The 17,595-nt window shown below is 34.2% G+C and overlaps 1 pseudogene across 1 annotated transcript in view; it reads left to right on the forward strand.

Moving 5' to 3' along the window:
• Nucleotides 1-17,595, forward strand: part of LOC150001638 (semaphorin-3D-like) — a 249,311-nt pseudogene that overhangs the window by 201,569 nt on the left and 30,147 nt on the right. Inside the window, exons 9-12 of the transcript XR_016512977.1 lie at nucleotides 1,123-1,192; nucleotides 5,660-5,804; nucleotides 14,398-14,622; nucleotides 16,724-16,730. The product of XR_016512977.1 is annotated as a semaphorin-3D-like (transcript). The remainder of the gene's footprint in view (nucleotides 1-1,122; nucleotides 1,193-5,659; nucleotides 5,805-14,397; nucleotides 14,623-16,723; nucleotides 16,731-17,595) is intronic.

Consider the following 17,595-nt stretch of genomic DNA (forward strand, 5'->3'; position numbering starts at 1 on the left):
GCCTGTAAATTAAACATCTTTGATAATACCACAGACATAGTTTAACTTTCAAATGAAAACAAATTCTAAATGAAAAGAAACTTTTAAGACGGTTAGCTGCACTACTTTACAGTCCACCACTGAGCATTGTGATTTTCCTTGAATCGTGATTTTTCTCCCTAAGATTACCCTCCTTGTCATTAAAGAGACTGCATTAAGTCCATTTTTAATTTATCCTGTTCATTTGCATAAACACAACAAGGGCAGAAAATGATCACTTATGATCTTTAGTTCTGCTTTGCTGGAACTTATGCAAGAAACACTTAAGGTGACCTTCAGTCTGCCCTTCAGGGCACAGAAGCAGAACCACATACCTGACATTCAGCTTTGCCTGTAAACACCTGTCTTTTCCAAGTCCTTCTGGTTTTCCATTGTGCCTTAAGGTCCCTTCTAGCCATCTTTCAGGAAAACAACCTTCATTCCTTCCCTGGAAAGATTGCCATGGACCACGCATCCAACCAAGGTACCAGACCTCTTGTCTCGTGGGCTTTTATTACCTTTGAAAGTCAATCCCAGTTCCTCGGGGCTTTTTGGTAACAACCAGAGTCCAAGCAAGGACATGCTCACATCTTAAATAATCTTTTAAAAATATGATTTACACTTATTTTAATATCAATGCTGCACAAGTAATTACACAAATAATGCACAAGTACTTAACTTGTATAGCTATTTTTATACTTTTACCAAATAGGTAACTGAATTATTAATAAGTCGATAGAATTATAAGACAATATTTTTTACACGATGGATAAATTGCCTCTGTTTCTAATTTCTATCTTATGTAAAATCACATACTCTTAGTTGAAAATAGTGTGGAAGTTATCAAGAAACCATTTTATTTATAGGTGATTTAAGTAAACACCTAACAGGTTCAATGTCCAACTCTATGGCACATAGCTAGTAAAAAAAAAAAAATGTCTTTTACCTTTAATTTATTTTGCAGTAATGTAATGATTTTCACTGTTATCTTCATTTTATATACTGTGTAGAGTCTCAGAAATATTGTATTATTAAATAAAAAAACAAACATGTGAACTCAAAAAAATAAAACCATAGTGAATCGTTATTTTTTCCCATTGATAGAAGATATGTACTTACTCCCCACAAGAGATGAAAGAAATCCTGTAGTATATGGAGTCTTTACCACAACCAGGTAACTTTAAAAAATGCTTGTAATTCTTCTAGAGAATTGTAACATATAAGTAAGAAAATACAGTTGTATGTTCTTTTGTCTTTTTTCTTTTATGTGAAAAATTTTTATTTTTATTTTTCATCTAGTGTTTCCTAGAAGTCTTTTAATATCAATACATAACATGTCTATTTGTTCTTTTTACACCAGCAAATTATCCCCTATATCATTTGCCATAAGTTATTTAGATAGTCCCCTGTACATAGGTGTTTCCACCATTTCCAGTTCTTTGCTGGTGCACATAATGCTTCAATGACTAACCTTGTATGTATGCCAGTTCTTGTAAGAGCAGGTATATCTGTGAGCTAAGTTCTCAGACTAAAATTACTAGATACAAAGGCATATGCATATACTGATCATAATAAATATATCAAGTTGCATGATGTAGAGGTAGTGCTAAAGCATACATGTCTCAGTCTCTGGGACTGAGATGGGATACTCTTGACTTTTTAAAATGTCATCACATGCTATTTTATTTATGCTTTCTCATTATCCTATGAAGACGGAAGTTTGGCTGCTATTATTACTATATCACCACTGCTCTGCTAATATAGGCAAAAAAAAGTTTGTATAATTGCTATAAAGAGAGAAACCAATTAGTAGTAAAACTGGGACTAGAACTAAAGGTGCTTTCCTAATTTTTACCCCTGTATCCATTTGTTCTTTATGCATAATACTGTTCTGTACTTGTCATTGAATCTTTGTGACTTCCTTAAAAGTTTTTCTTGTATTTGTGGAGCTTTCTTAAAGAATATACAGATCCTACTTAATTTTATTTAATATTAATTTTATTTAATTCAGTAACTTATATTGGATCATGTTCAAAGTGCCTTTATTCCTGTTACATAGTAGTAGCTACAGTACATCCTCTGAAATACTTTGCACTTTTTTTCATAGCTCTGTTACCAGTCTTTATCAATGTATATTAATATTAGTATTGGAGAAATTGGCAGTATTGCTTTTGGTATTAGAGAAATGGTCTTAACTGCCTCCTTTTGATTAAATTATTTAAAAAATTTATAGGCAAATTACAGTTTCATTTCTGTGAAATAACCCTCATTTATATATACATTATATTTATGTATAACTCAAATGTTCTTTTGGCTTAGAATATATTAGAAAACAAAATTCTAGTTAGTTCTTTAAAAGATAGAACATTAAAATATGAAAATAAAGAAGATACCCTAAGAAGCTACTATCTTTGGCTCTATTTTTTTTTTTTTTTTTTTTTTTTTGCTAATTTATGTGTGAACTACAAGGTGCAGGAAGAGCAAGTGCCTGTAGCTACTCAAGTTAAGTATCTCAGCCCTAGTCTCCTGGCATCTGTGCATTCACAGAACTGCCTTTGAAGTCACTGTGTGTTCCACACACAAGGCATGGATATGTGCCAAGAAGATGTAGCCCCAAGATAGCTCTCTTTTTCTCCTAACAAGTTTCTGACCATCCAGAGTGCGAAGTTACAAATCAGCTTCTTCTTCTTGGTGTACTTATCTTTTCTTTTTTAAAATATGTTTTATTGATTATGCTGTGACAGTCATCCCAATTTCCTTTCCCTCTTCTCCCCTCCACCCAGTAACCCCCCTCCCTCCAGGTGGTTTCCCCCTTAGTCCATGCCCATTGGTTGTGCATATAGTTCTTTTCAACATATTCCTGTCTACTTCACTCCCTCCTACTATGCTTCTTAATTCCTGCACCACCTCCCTCCCTTTTCCCCCTTGCCTCTCCCTGCTCACCTCCCTCCAAAATATGTTCCCCGTACCTATAATTCTTTTCCCACTCTTGTTGCCTACTTAGTTTGCCTTCGTTTTGGTTCCCTAGCTTCTGTTGTTGGTTGTTGTGATACAGTTTTCATTTTAATGTTCATAGTTTTGATCCTCCTTCTTCTAAAAAAGTCCCTTTAACATCTCATATAACAGTGGTATGGATCTTATGAACTCCTTCAGTTTTACTTTGTCCTGGAAGCACTTCCTCTGCCCTTGTATTCTGAATTACAGCTTCGCTGGATAGAATAACATGGCTGTAGGTTTTTGATTTTCATTACTTTGAATATTTCTTGCCAGTCCCTTCTTGCCTGCAGAGTCTCTTTTGAGGAATGAGCTAATAGTCTAATTGGAACCCTTTGGCACATAATTCTCTTCTCTCTTGCTGCTTTTAAGATTCTCTCTTTATCTTTAATTTTTAACATTTTGATTATAATGTGTCTTAGAGTGGTTCTCCCTGGGTCCAGTTTTTTTGGAACTCTCTGTGATTCTTGGACCTGTAAGTCTATTTCCTTCCCCAAGTTAGGGAAGTTCTGCTTCATTATATTTTTCACATAATTTTTCAATTTCTAGGTCTTCTTCTTTACCTTCTGGCAACCCTATAATTCAGATATTCACTCTCTTATAGTTGTCCCAGAGGTTTCTGAGCTTCTCCTCATTTTTCTCACTTTTGTTTCTTCTTTCTGCACTGGTCGACTGTTTGTTCCTTCCCTATGTTCTGATTTATTGATTTGATCCCTGGTTTTCCTTCCCTCACCATTTGTTTTGTATGTGTTTTCATTCATTTCAGCAGGACTAGCCTTCATTCCCTCCCCATCTTGATGAAGTCCCACTGTTATTTCTGTAAGCTGTCTTATAACTCTAGCTCTGAACTGAGCCTCAGAAAGATTATCTATCTGTTCGTCCATTAATTCATGTATTTGCTTTCTGGTCAGTTGCGTGATTCGTATCTCTATCATTATCCCTGCCATCCTGACAGGTTTGTTTACCTTTCCTTCTCGGGTGGGGCTGTCACACCTCCTACTCTATAGGGAGAAGAGCCCCCTGCACTCATCACTTCTGGGCGACCCTTCTCACCACACTGTAGTGCTTTGTGTCAGGGCGGAGCTCCAAGATGGATTCCTTCCGTTCACTCTCTGCTGAAAGGCCGGGAGCCTCCTCCTCCATCCCCATGCCCTCTGGGCCTCACCGTCCGAGGAAATAGGGATCTACCTTCCCCAGCATTGGAATTGCAAGCTGATGGGTCTGGACTGCAGCCAGGGGTGCTCCCCCCGTGCTTCTTGCCTCCACTTAAATACGGGTGTCTGTGCTTATCACAATCCCACCACCTGTTGCTGCAGCTGCCACTGGCAGCACGGCTTGATCTCTCTGCCCCAGCTTCGCCCCTCCTACCCATCCAGAGGAGAATCATTTGTTTATAACTTCATATGTTGGACATCCATGTAGCTTTATTTTCTGGAACTTCTGGTTATTTCTGGTTTTACAGTGGTTGTAGTCCTTCTTAGTTGTGGAGAGAGACAGAACATGTCAGTCTAGGTCTCCATCTTGGCCAGAAGTCCAATTATCTTATTTTTAATGCCGCCTTGAAGACCAAGGAAATATTGGGATGCATGTCACAGCCTTTGTCTAATGAGAAGATGTAATTAATCTGCAATAATAGCAATATCATTAAGCATGATGCATCATCCCTTTAAAATATCAGGCAGGTAATGGGACTTTTATGGTAACATCACCTCCTTTCTTAGCAGCTAGTTTTCTCTCAGATGCCTGTATACTGTCAACTTCCATTGTTTCCAATTAATGTCATTCCAAGAATATTAATGAGTGAGTTACTCCTGCTAATAGAATCCTTACTGATTTGTGTAGTGCTGAGATAATATGTGTCTTAGATCATAAAGGGTGACCTTGTTTTTAAGAACAGAAATCATCAAGTTTTAGACTCAGAAAAACTGTATTTTAATTTTCAAAAGTAAAACAAAAATAGAACATCTGATGGCTGTGGTAACAGTTTTCATCATTAGTTGGCAAAACTTTCTCGAATTCCCATGGAGCTCTTCTGCCTATTAATTATATGTGCTTCAATCCTGTGTAATTATAATTAATTTTAAGCATCAGATAAGTTACATAAGTAAACTCAAATTCAAGAAAGAGTGAACAAGATTGTTTCAACATTTTTTAAATTAATAAAAATTATGTGAGGAAATTAATAGCCAGTATCTATGGTTATTTACTCACTTTAAGAAAACAGACACATACTAATTAATTACATGTCTAAATTATTATTTTTTTAAAAAGTAGGTAATATACCTTTTTATTTTGTAAGTTCAATAACTTCAAATAATATTCAAGAGCATGTGCATAAGTATCTCTTTCCTACATATTTCTTTTCATCCTCCAGTTTTTATAGGAAATTCTTATTTATCCATTAAGAGTCAATTTAGACGCAACCTACTCCCTACAAACTCACCAGACAGCACCCATTTGTGTGCTACTTGGCTTATTGAAATTACCTGTAATGTAACTGTTAACCCACTGTATTTAGGATGACTTGGCTATAAGCTACTTGAGAACATACCTACATTGTTTTTTCTGCAGCACCTATCATATTTGTGTGCACTAAGCATCCAATAAATGAACCAGTGAAGGATTGAATTATGTTGCCTTCTTCCAGCTCAATCTTCTAGGGCTCTGCTGTTTGTGTGTATAGCATGGCTGACATCAGAGCAGTTTTTAATGGCCCATATACTCATAAGGAAAGCACAGACCATCGCTGGGTGCAGTACGATGGAAGAATCCCTTATCCCCGACCTGGCACTGTATGTATCCAACTGAATAATCAAACAATTTTCTTAAGCCCATATTTTCTTTCTAAATCTATTGCAATAAACTATGTTCTTCACCACAATAATAAGTACTGCAGTTTTAAAAAATAACTATTATTAATTTTCAGTGATGTTTTAGCATTTTCATCCTTCACTGGAGCTTAACATTTTTCTTTTGAGTGAGAATTTTTAGTATTACAGGAAACAATGGACTATTGTAAAGTGCAAGCTATGCTGAGAATATGGTTTTTATCCTCAGTAAGTCTATAGAATCATCAAAATGATTTAGTATCTAGAATGATAAATATTCTAAATAAGAAGAAAATGCCAAATAAGTATTTATTTCCCACACACAGCCATATATATAGAGTCCTGGATTCTACTTTAAAAAGACTACATCGATTTTAAAGATTCATTTAAATTATCTCCTTTTTGGTATGCATTTATCTTTTTTATTATGCTGCACCTTGGAACAATACACATATTTTAGGGGAAAGACCTAAGAGTCCTGGTTCCAAACTTTCATTCAAATATTATAAATCATGTTTAAAACACAGATGAAACAAGAAATGTGTTTTAGAGTTTATTAATCTTTTAAAAAACTACAGTTTAAAGTCAGTATGTGCATTGTAAATGGAAGCCTTCCATTTTGTTTTGTTGGTGTGATTAAAACAGTTTAAAATTTTAATAGAATATTTTAGCATTGGTTATTGAATCAATATTATATTGTTCAAATTCAATATATATTGAACATTAAATATATTAAACTTATATAAAGGAAAAATGTCTTTTTTATTTAGGATTCATTATGAATATTTCTACCAAGAGATCTAAAATAATAATCAAAATCTCTGAGAAGAATTGACTTAACCTGTCTAATGCTACAGAATTTTGCCTTTTCATATGTCCGTTCCTGAAAGAGAAACAGCTGTTAGCCAGGCTTTCTGAATTCTCTTTTCATCTTCCTGTTATATAACATAATTCAATTATATTTGGAGGTTTGGTGTTAAAGTTAGGAACATCATATATGTGATGTAAAAACCTGTTACACAAATATTCTTTCTATAAACTAACTTTAGCATTTTAAATAATTCTGTATTCATAAAAATCAGTGAAATTATATTTCCCAGTGAATCAATCAAACACACTTGTAAAATTTTGAAAATCTAAGAATTGGAATGGGTAATAGAGATCATATAGTTCACACTTGTTATATATCAAGAAGAAAACTGATGCCCCAAATAAATAAGCTTCCCAATATTTTATTGCCAAACAGCAGAATGAAGAGGAATATTGGAGTTTTCTGACCAGTCTTCTCTCCTTTGCTCTAATATTCTCTAATTTTCACCCATTCCTTAAACTCACCTGATTGATATTCCACTGCATGCCCTAGCTGAAATTCACTCCATTTATTTCTACACAATCTTCTACATTATCTCTCATATGTTTTCAAGCAGCCTAATTTTGGTACTTTTTGGTTAAGTGAAGGTATGAATCTTTGTAATCCCTACAAACCTGCAGTTCAGAAATTACAGTCAAAAACTATTACTGAACATGCTTCAAGATCCAGACACAGTGATAAAGACTTACATGTTATATGAGTATATCATTTCAACAACGTAATAATGTAGATATCTGATGCATGAGAAAAAGTCTAGTGAGGGTAAACTCACATGCATGGTCTTATAGCTTATGAAGTGATGAACTGTGATTAAACTTAGATCTACATAATTACAAATAAGTGCTATTAACCTTCATGTCACTCTACCTTCAAAGTGATAAAAGCAAACCACAAAAAAACAAAAACAAAAAAACAAACAAACAAACAAACAAAAACACTTACAGTGTTTCCTCAGGGATTGATGTGTTCTCTGCACAAATAATAATGAAGTTTTGAAGCCTTATTGCACTTGTCATTTCTTTTATTGTACTTTGGTGGAACATGTCAGACTTTAATAAAAACATTGCTAATTAATTTTCTTGCTATGAAATGTCAGAATCTTTACTGAAATCCACTTCCAACTCAAGTTAAAATTTTTAAACAGATTATTAGAAACCCTATTTACTTTTACATTTTCTACAACCAAGTTAGTTGAGTTTAGCTTCTTCTCCCAGAATGCCTTCTATTGACATTATCACTAAGGTAAATAAACACTACGCGTTCAGTGTGCAATAGCTACTTTAATTTTTCAGTTTTGACATTAGTATGTACTTCCTGTGACAAGTCAAACCTAAACTCCTAGCCTTGCAATGATAATCACGACCTACAATGTTAATCAATAAGTCTGGAAACTTAAGGATGCACAGGACACATTTACAGAATCCCTTTACTTCAAGAGTTTCTTCCGCCCTCTGGTGTCCACATAGCATCTCTGAACAAACTATATTTCGTTCAGATGGACTTTGTAAATCATTCATTGACTGTGGGTCTTGGCATAAGGAGCTCCAAGTGAAATGAAACATGGAGTAATGTGCCATACAGTGAAGGGCACAGGTCAGTTGTGGGAGTCAATTGAGATCATGCCAAAAATAATAGGATGTTAGAAAACTCATAATCTGGTGAAAACTTTTAAATGCAGATTTCTTTTTTGATATTTGATTTTTATAAAATATCAACTTTCTATTTTATACTCTCCCAAGATCCTAGGGGGAAAAAATTACAATTCTATTTTTTGCTTTCATGAGTCTGGCTACTTAAGATAATATATAGGTGAGATGATGCAATATTTGTCCTTCTGTGACTGACTGCACTTAGCATAGTGTCCCAGGTTCATCTCTGTTGTCACATATTGCAGGATTTTCTTTCTTTTTAGTGTTGAATAATATGCCATTGTATATATCCCACATTGATGTAGACCAGAGTTATACATCTATGAACATTTAGGTTGTTTCCACACTCAGTGTGAAGGTTCCTCAGAAAGTCAGGAATAAAACTATATGATCCAGCAATCCACTTCTGGGTATTTATTCAAAAGAATTGAAATAGTGATCTTGAGGAGAGATCAGTGCTCCTTTGTTCTTTGCACATAAGTCACAATAACAAAAATGTAGAAAGTTTTTGAAGTTCAAATATTCAAGAAATGCATGTTTCACTATTCATGAATTATTTTGCCAGTTTTTGACAATTTATCAACCTCTAATTTTGTAAAAATAACAAATGCCATTTATACCCATCCTAAATAGTTACTGCTTTTACTGTTAAACTTTTAACTTTATTTTTAAAAATCAAAACTTATGCATGAATTTCCTAACTAAGGCTTCATTTTTGTTAGGGAACAAAATGAGATAGTTATAAGTATTATCTTTTAACTTTGTGACTTGATTTAATTGATTTTATTTTTTGTACATTGGTGAATGATAAACAAACTATAATCTCCATTGATAGCTTAAACCCAGAAAAACTTTGTCTTTTTAGTAAGAAAAAAAGAAGAAGAAATATCAAAATGTCTTGTAAAAACTTAAGTAAGAATTGTTAAATCTGACCAAAAGTCCAGGTGTGCATTCTGACTGCCTCCATGTTCTGACATTTCCAGTCTTTTGTTTGTAATAAAAGGGATGATACTGAAAAAAAAATTGTTAAATCTCAGATAGTCCCTGTATAAACATTTCCCCTTTCCATATCTATTTTGGAAATTCAGATATTTAGAAAACTTAAAAATACTTTTGCAAAATTAATATTTATATATTATTCACTAAGTTACGTAATTAAACTGGCCCACTGCAAAAAAATCTTAAAGTGATAATGTAAAATAATGAAATATCTTCTTCTATGTAACATTTCAAATCTTCACAAAAAAGGAAGTCCTGTCACATACAACTCACATGTGTTTTTCAGTAGAGAAAATCAAAGGTGAAGGCTAAATAGTTTCCCCCTTTCAGACCAGGGCCCTGATTGTCCCTCTGCTATGAAATAAAATCTCCCAAACACAGTATGTGGATATGGATATGTGTATTACTCTTAATTTATTTCCCATTAAATTATTAGATTTCCTAACACTATAAAAGACATTGAAAAAATCAACAAGTTCTTTTTATTTCAGGTTCACTGAAAAGTTCATCATACCATATATGTGACTATGTACCAGCTCTGGGCCCTGGCAGAGCCACGCATTTTAGGAAGGTATTTTTTGCTTTAACATGTCAAAACATCATTGCTTTAATTAAGACTGGTTTATGATTTTGCTTCAGCAAAGCAAATCTTGGAAGGATTGCATCACAGAATAATGACACGTAATGTCAGGAACTCAATACCTCTAGCATACTGAATGTCTGTAATGGTGCTTAACCTAGAACTAGATTGATTGCTGAGAAAGTCCAGCTTACCCTGGAAACAGAGGGGTTTGAGGTGACAATGGAATCCACAGGTCTCAAAACTTTTGCAGTATCCTGTTTTCTCTTTCTGTCCCACCTAAAATATTTGGCTTTTGCACGATGACGTATTCTTAGAGAGCTGAGGAGTCTCAGAAATTTAAGTCTCCATTAATGTCCTAAATTAGATTTGAGTTGTAACCTAGGCTGGCCCAATTAAATAAGGATTTTCTTGATTATATCATAGATAAGAGATGTTTGAATGTTGACTTACAAACATAGTGTGCCTAATCAAAGAAAAATTTGTAATTTAAAAACAGTATCTTAGGTTCCAACGGGCCCTTGAGTTGGACCGGGATTTCCTCTTGCCTCTGACCCTTTTCCCTCCCTCCCTTCCTTCCTTCAATAAACCTGGTGTAAAATTTTAAAACAAACAAACAAAAACATATCCTAAACTTCCTTTTGATTCGTGGAGGATTAATTAGACTGGTAGTCTTACAAACGGGGACTGAAAAAAATATGGAAGTGTTCTCTCTCAGTGTCTCATGCTGTTTTCTCAGTTATGTATCTGAGAAATATAGCTAATGTTTTGTTTGTTTTGTTCTGTTCTAAGTAAGACTTTCCTAATTTGTGGAAAATGTTAAGGAAATCTCATTTTATGCATCACTGGTTCTTAGATGCCTATTATATAAAAATTCACAGTTTTATTTTCTCCTCATCATTTGTTCACTGCATGGCCTTCCACTTACTGGATAACAAATTATTACTTTGTCATTGCTTCTCTAAATTACTGAGGATACCTTTAATTCTGCTCCTCTTAGGGTTTGTTTGTTTTTCTTGTTTTTATTTGTTTGTTTGTTTTTAATTCTTGTAGGGAGAACCAGAGGCAGGACTAGAATCTGGGCCTCCTAATTCCAAGTTCCTAAAACTGATGACTTGGAAATGGAGAAATGACAGAACGTCACTTTTATTTCCTTTTAGCTGTGTAGAGGTTGTGTTTCTTGGAAGTGATGAGAGGCAACTGAATTTAACTTTCTTTTTCATAGAGCCAGCTTTCACTTTTAAAATTAGGTTCTCCAAATCCAAGACTACTTACTATGTTAAACAATTTTTTCCTTTTTCTAGTATAGAAATTCCGCTAAAGGAAAGGGAATCTTAAAAAAAAAAAAAAAAGAAAGAGACAAATTTACCTCTGTTTTTGTACCTGTGGCCTTTCTTCTTCTGATACTGAATATAGGGTCTTTGCTTGTCCATAGCTCTGTAACTGACTCTTAGCTGCATAAGCCAGGTCCTTATTCAACGTACATTTTTTTACTTCATAAATTAAAGTCAGACTTTTTTTTGCATTTAATTTCTTTTTCCTAGTTTGCTAGAAATGAAAGCCCAGTTTAGTATTTTTCCTTGCCCCAATTCTTCCCTCTGATTTGCTTAAAAGGAAACTGCAACCTGCAGAGAATAGCCTGAGGCATTAGGAGGGAAAAAAAGCTTTTAACAGCTGCCTGGTGCCTGGCCAGGGGGCAAAGTTCTCTCATTGGGTAAAAACCGTTTTTCTCCTCTTATCCATGGCTTCCCCCTGCACTACGAAAGGCCCTCTACAAACGGGTAGATCTGCCAAGTATAACGTGATCACACCTAGCCAGCTGTGGCCGCCAGCCATGAGAGATGAGGCCTGTGCAGGGCTTGTTGCCGGTGCATTCACCCTTTCATCTCAGGTTTGTCTAGACAGATCTCTTTTCTCTTCTTTTTTGCTGGTATTATTTCCAACAAAATAATGACATTTTAGACTTTTGTTCGTTGTTCTTTTCCCCCCCTCAAATATTAATCTCAGAGTTTTCAAAACAGTAGATGGAGACACAGATAAGCTCCTTGATTTGTTTCCTACAGTCATAGGAGCTAAATTAGTGGAAGTCAGGCAAATGTTAGAAAGCTGGAGGCAGACAGAAATGGACCTCTACAACATATTCAGATGAACCATGCTAATTTGTAGAAATTAAAAGTATATACATACAGAAAAGTCCACTAGATTTTTAATACCCGGGATGTGAAGCAATAAGAAAATTTTATAGGAGTTTCTGAAGGGAAATAGTTGACTGTGCTCATTTGCTTTAGATGTAGCATTTTCACACACTTCCTCTTTTCCTTTTCGGAATTTTTCTACCCTATTTTTATGCTTACCTGAATCCTTTGCTTGGGATCTCAAGTTATTTTTAGATCTGTGTCTACACAGCTATATAATTTCAAAGGAAAAATTCCTCTGGCTTTTAATGTACTACAATAACAATATTTGGTTCAAACTGTACTATCTTAAACCTCAGGGAGCAACTCTACCAAATCACTTTCATTTGTGAAAGCAAGTGGAGCAATGCACCTGAGAGATCACACATAGCAACCTGGAGGAAAAAGATCTTATGCAAACACTGGCAGCAGGCCATGAGGAAAGCTGCCATAAAAAAACATACATTTTCAAAGATCATTTTATAATAGTCAATAGAAACCAGGTTTTTTTTTTTTTCTCTTAGATTTTATTACATTTAAACTTTTCATCAGTGGTAAGCAATGAGGAAAATTTGCTTCTTTGCTAAATGTTTGTATCTTCAATCATCTATACTTTCTTACATTAAAATGTCAAATTATTTAAAAATTTGATACCAAAAACTAACTTCAATATTATCATATTATTTCTTTTGAAAGTTTGGCTACTGTATAACTATAGCTGGAAAGTAAAAAAAAATTTTTTTTCTTAAGTTGGAGGGCTGTTTCAAAAATACACTGCAGGCAAAACCTTGCTTTTGCTTTGATTTTAATGATAGACCAATCACATTTTACCACAGGCATTATAAGCTATAAGCCCACTATAAATGGCCTTTAACGGAGCCTCAAACATGCAGCCTCTAATTGGTCAAGAGCTTCGAATCATTTGAGCTTCATATTTATTTTGAGTTGCAATTTAATCTATTTAATACGGGGTTCCTTCCATTATAGAGTTGACAGCTTTCACTTGGCTGAAGGCTAAGTGCTAGGAGCAGCAACTGCAGACACAGACTTAGATTCTTAAAACAACATCCATCCAATTAAGAATATGCTAAGTGATTACCAAAGGCCTAATACTCTAGGATGTTCCTGACCTCTTCAGTTCAAACCTGGGACAAAAAAATATATATCAAGAAAATATCAATTTATTAAGACCAGATATACAAGGTTTATTTTGTGAAAGATAAAGAGATTTTCAAACTAATTTAAAAAGTCATTAACAGATCTTTTTGTACACTTCTTTATTGGTATGTTTTTAATTTAACGAGCCATTAGTATAAAAATGGGCCAGAGTCATATTGTGTGACTTTAAAGATCTCTCAGTATCTTTAGTTCCCTGAGAATGATCCTATTGAATGCTTTGACTAAGAAATATGATACATTCTGTAGTTTTGATAGGATTCTAATTAATGCCTAGTACAAACAGTTCGATTCAGTGTAAATTATTTCCAACTTGTTAGAAAACGGAAATATGGAAAATGCAGCACATTCTTTAAATTTTTTCTCAATGTCACTAATTTTCTTCTCTATGCCTGTGTTCAAATATGATAACAGAATTATTCTACAGTAACTTATTAAATTATAATATACTGAAATCATAAAATAGATTTAGAATATAGGACAGGAGATATGTACTTAAGAAAAGTAATTATAAAGTAATTATCTATTTATGTTCTTTGAATAAAGATATCAGTTACTTTGTATTAGTATGAATTTTTTACTTTTCCACCAGGGGGCAGGGTATGCTAACTATTGAATTGGTGACACTAAAGGCAATTTTAAACAAAACAGAAAATTCCACAGATCCTTTAGGGGGAGAGCCTTTGAGTTGTTCACCATATAATTTTCACACCAGTTATAATTAGGTTTTAACTTAAAACTGAAATTTAAATTAGCTAAGAGTAATGGAAAATAATCGTTTCTCATATTCCCATGTTTACATATTACTTTCTTCATAATTATTTCAACTCAAATTTCACCTGTTTTTATAAGAAATAAAAATCTTCACAGAAATCAAGCTTGCTGTGGAAACTTTAGAAAATACTGATAAATAAATGTAATTTATAATATCTTTGAGAGAGAGGATTGGATTTAGATATATTTGAGGTAAACTGCATTTATTTATTTGTAGGTACAAATGAGTCCACCTTGATCCATTTCTTTAATATTGTCAGTGATAAGTCTTTTGACTAGAAGAAAGTAGAACTTTCTCTGGAGCATGAACAATGCTTCCCTTATTTCTTTTCAGTGTCCAAGCAAAACCTGTGACCCACTGATCAAATCCACCCAAGATTTTCCAGATGATGTCATCAGTTTCATCAGGCATCACCCTGTGATGTATATAAGTCAGTATATCTAGTTGTGGGAGGACCAACATTAAAGTGAATCAATGTGGATTACAGACTGACGCAGATTGTAGTGGATCATGTTGTGGCAGAAGATGGCCAGAATGACGTCATGTTTCTTGGAACAGGTACCCTAGACCAAGATTGTGCTTTCCTTCCAAAGCATTCTACATTCTTACACACACACACACACACACACACACACACAGAGACTTCAAAAATATTTATTGGTCAAAAACAGAATGATTGATTAATTTTTTTAAAGCTATATCTAGTCAGTATTTTTGTTGTTGTGCTCAATCTTCAGAAAACTACCCCATCCCCCCCTCACATCCACACCTGCCTGTTTTTCTCCTTAGTTATTTTCCTGGGTTTTAAGTGCTTAGAGATTTTTGAGATCACCTTGCTGGGAATTATCCAGACAAAGATAGATCCATCTCTTTTCAGGTGGTCACCTGTTAGCTAGTATTTTTTTAAATTGCATAGCATGTACTTTTAATCAACAATTATAAATGTCTCCCAACCTTCTTAAATGTTTATTTGAGATTTCAAAATATATTTGTATATTATGATTGTAATAATGCTTGATATAGATTAGGTTGTCAGTACATTTGCTGAATGACTGTGGACTAAAATTAAACAAGTAGGACAAGGCAGTGTTTCTTTATTTTCAAAGTTCACATCGCCCTCTTTTTACAGATATATTTGATAGTTCCTACCCTAGCAGATCCTTTCACTCATTTTTGAAAATCAGTGACTGAAGATGACTTAAAATGGCTTTCCAAAATAGTTAATCATTGCTTTGTAAAGCTCTTAAGTAGAAACTTCTTGGAGATTATTGTTTTATCCTTGAATTTGTATATTAATTATCACTTTCATTATTGTAGCCTGTTTTATTTATTTATTTTTTATATGCCAACTCAGTAATTATAAAATGGTAAAAAAATATTTTTCAGGGGTGGCTGGGCCGCTTTGGGGAGCCACATTTAGGGGTCTGTTCCTGTAGTGCATATTCAGGGACTCCCAAGGGTGTGGGATGCCAGACAGTCTCCAATAGGCTGCCTAGACCCAGACTGGTACACAATCTGATGCCACCAGGGTCAGACCCATTAAATAAAGATCAATCTAAGAAGCAGTAACAAACAAGAAGGGTCACAAAAATGGGGAGACAGAAACAACCCCCCATTTAAAGGAAAGTAAGAATCCCCAGAAAGAGTGCTAAATAAAACAGAGGGAAGAAAGCTATCAGATATTGAATTCAAAACATGGGTTATAGAGAAACTCAATGAGTTCAGTGAGCTAAAAGAAAATTACAAAGAAATCCAAGGGAACTACAAGGAATTCCAGAAAAACTACAAGGAACTTACTGAGAATTACAACAGCATGAAAAAGAATATAGAAGTTATCAATAAGAGTCAGGAGAAAATGAAGAATACAATTTCTGAATTGATGAACACAGTAGAAGGAATTAAAAGAAAGTTAGAGGAAGCAGAAGATTGGATCAGCAAGCTGGAGGACAATGTAGAAAAAAATTCCCAGACTGTGCAACAAAATGAAAAAAGACTGAACAAGACTGAAGAGCTTCTAAGACAGCTGCTGGACAACATGAAATGTAATAATATTCATATCATAGAAATACCAGAAGGAGAAAAAGAGGAGCAAAAAATAAAAAACCTGTTTGAAAAACTAATGACAGAAAACTTCCCTAACTTGATGAGAGAAAGAGTCACATGAGTCCAGGAAGGACAGAGGGTCCAATGAAGGTGAACCCCAAAGGCCCACTTCAAGACACATTATAATTAAGATGGCAACATTCAAAGACAAAGAGAATCCTAAAAGCAGCAAGAGAGAATCAGCTAATAACATACTAGGGAGCTCCAAGAAGGCTATTGTCAGATTTCTCAGCAGAAACACTACAAGCCAGAAGGGAATGGCAAAAAGTATTCCAAGCAATGAAAAACAAAGGCCTACAACCAAGAATACTCTACCAAGCAAGACTCTCATTCAAAATGGAATGTGAAATAAAAAGTTTCCAAGACAAAAGAAGGCTAAAAGAATACATCTCCACCAAACCAGCATTGCAAGAAATACTAAAGGGTCTGTTTTAAGAAGATGAAGAAACAGAAAGAGACAGAGAGAAACACAAGTACAAAGGGAAAAAATGACAATGATTAAGTACCTATCAATAATAACCTTAAATGTAAATGGATTAAATGCACCAATTAAAAGACATAGGGTAGCTGAATAGATTAGAAAGCATGACCCACATATATGCTGTCTACAAGACACCCATCTAAGAACAAATGATCTACATAGGCTGAAAGTGAAGGGATGGAAAAAAAGTGTTTCAAGCAAATGGACATAAAAAAAATGGCTGATGTAGCAATACTTATATCAGACAAAACAGATTCCACAGCAAAGGCCATAAAAAAGAGACAAAGAAGGACATTTCATAATACTTAAGGGAAAAATCCATGAAGAAGATATAACCTTTGTAAACATATATGCACCCAACATAGGAGCATCCAGGTATGTAAGGAAAATTTTGAGACTTCAGTCATAGTAGGATACTTTAACACTCCATTGTCAACAGTGGACAGATCTGCGAAGCAAAGAAACACCAAAGATATTGAGGCATTGAACAACACTCTGGATGAAATGGACTTAGTTGATATATAAAGAACTTTTTACTCCAAAGAAGTAAAATATACATTCTTTTCAAGTGCACATGGAACATTTTTAAAGATAGACCACATGGTAGGACACAAAATAAGCCTTAACAAATTCAAGAAAATTGAAATTATGTCAAGCATCTTCTCAGATCATAATGGCTTAAAATTGGAAATAAACCTCAAAGAAAAAACTCAAAAACATTCAAACTCATGGAGAATGAATAACATGCTATTAAATAAAGAATGGGTTTCAATAACATGCTATTAAATAATGGATGGTTTAACAATTACATCAAGGAAGAAATCAAAAAGTTTATGAAAACAAACACACAGCAACCCAAAACCTATGGGATACAACGAAAACAGTCCTGAGAGGAAAGTTCATAGCAATACAGGCCTACCTAAAAAGGATAGAAGAATCTCTAATTA

Source organism: Furipterus horrens, unplaced genomic scaffold (assembly GCF_987537825.1).
Source record: "Furipterus horrens unplaced genomic scaffold, mFurHor1.1.pri manual_scaffold_9, whole genome shotgun sequence".
In the NCBI taxonomy this organism is placed as follows: Eukaryota; Metazoa; Chordata; class Mammalia; order Chiroptera; family Furipteridae; genus Furipterus; species Furipterus horrens.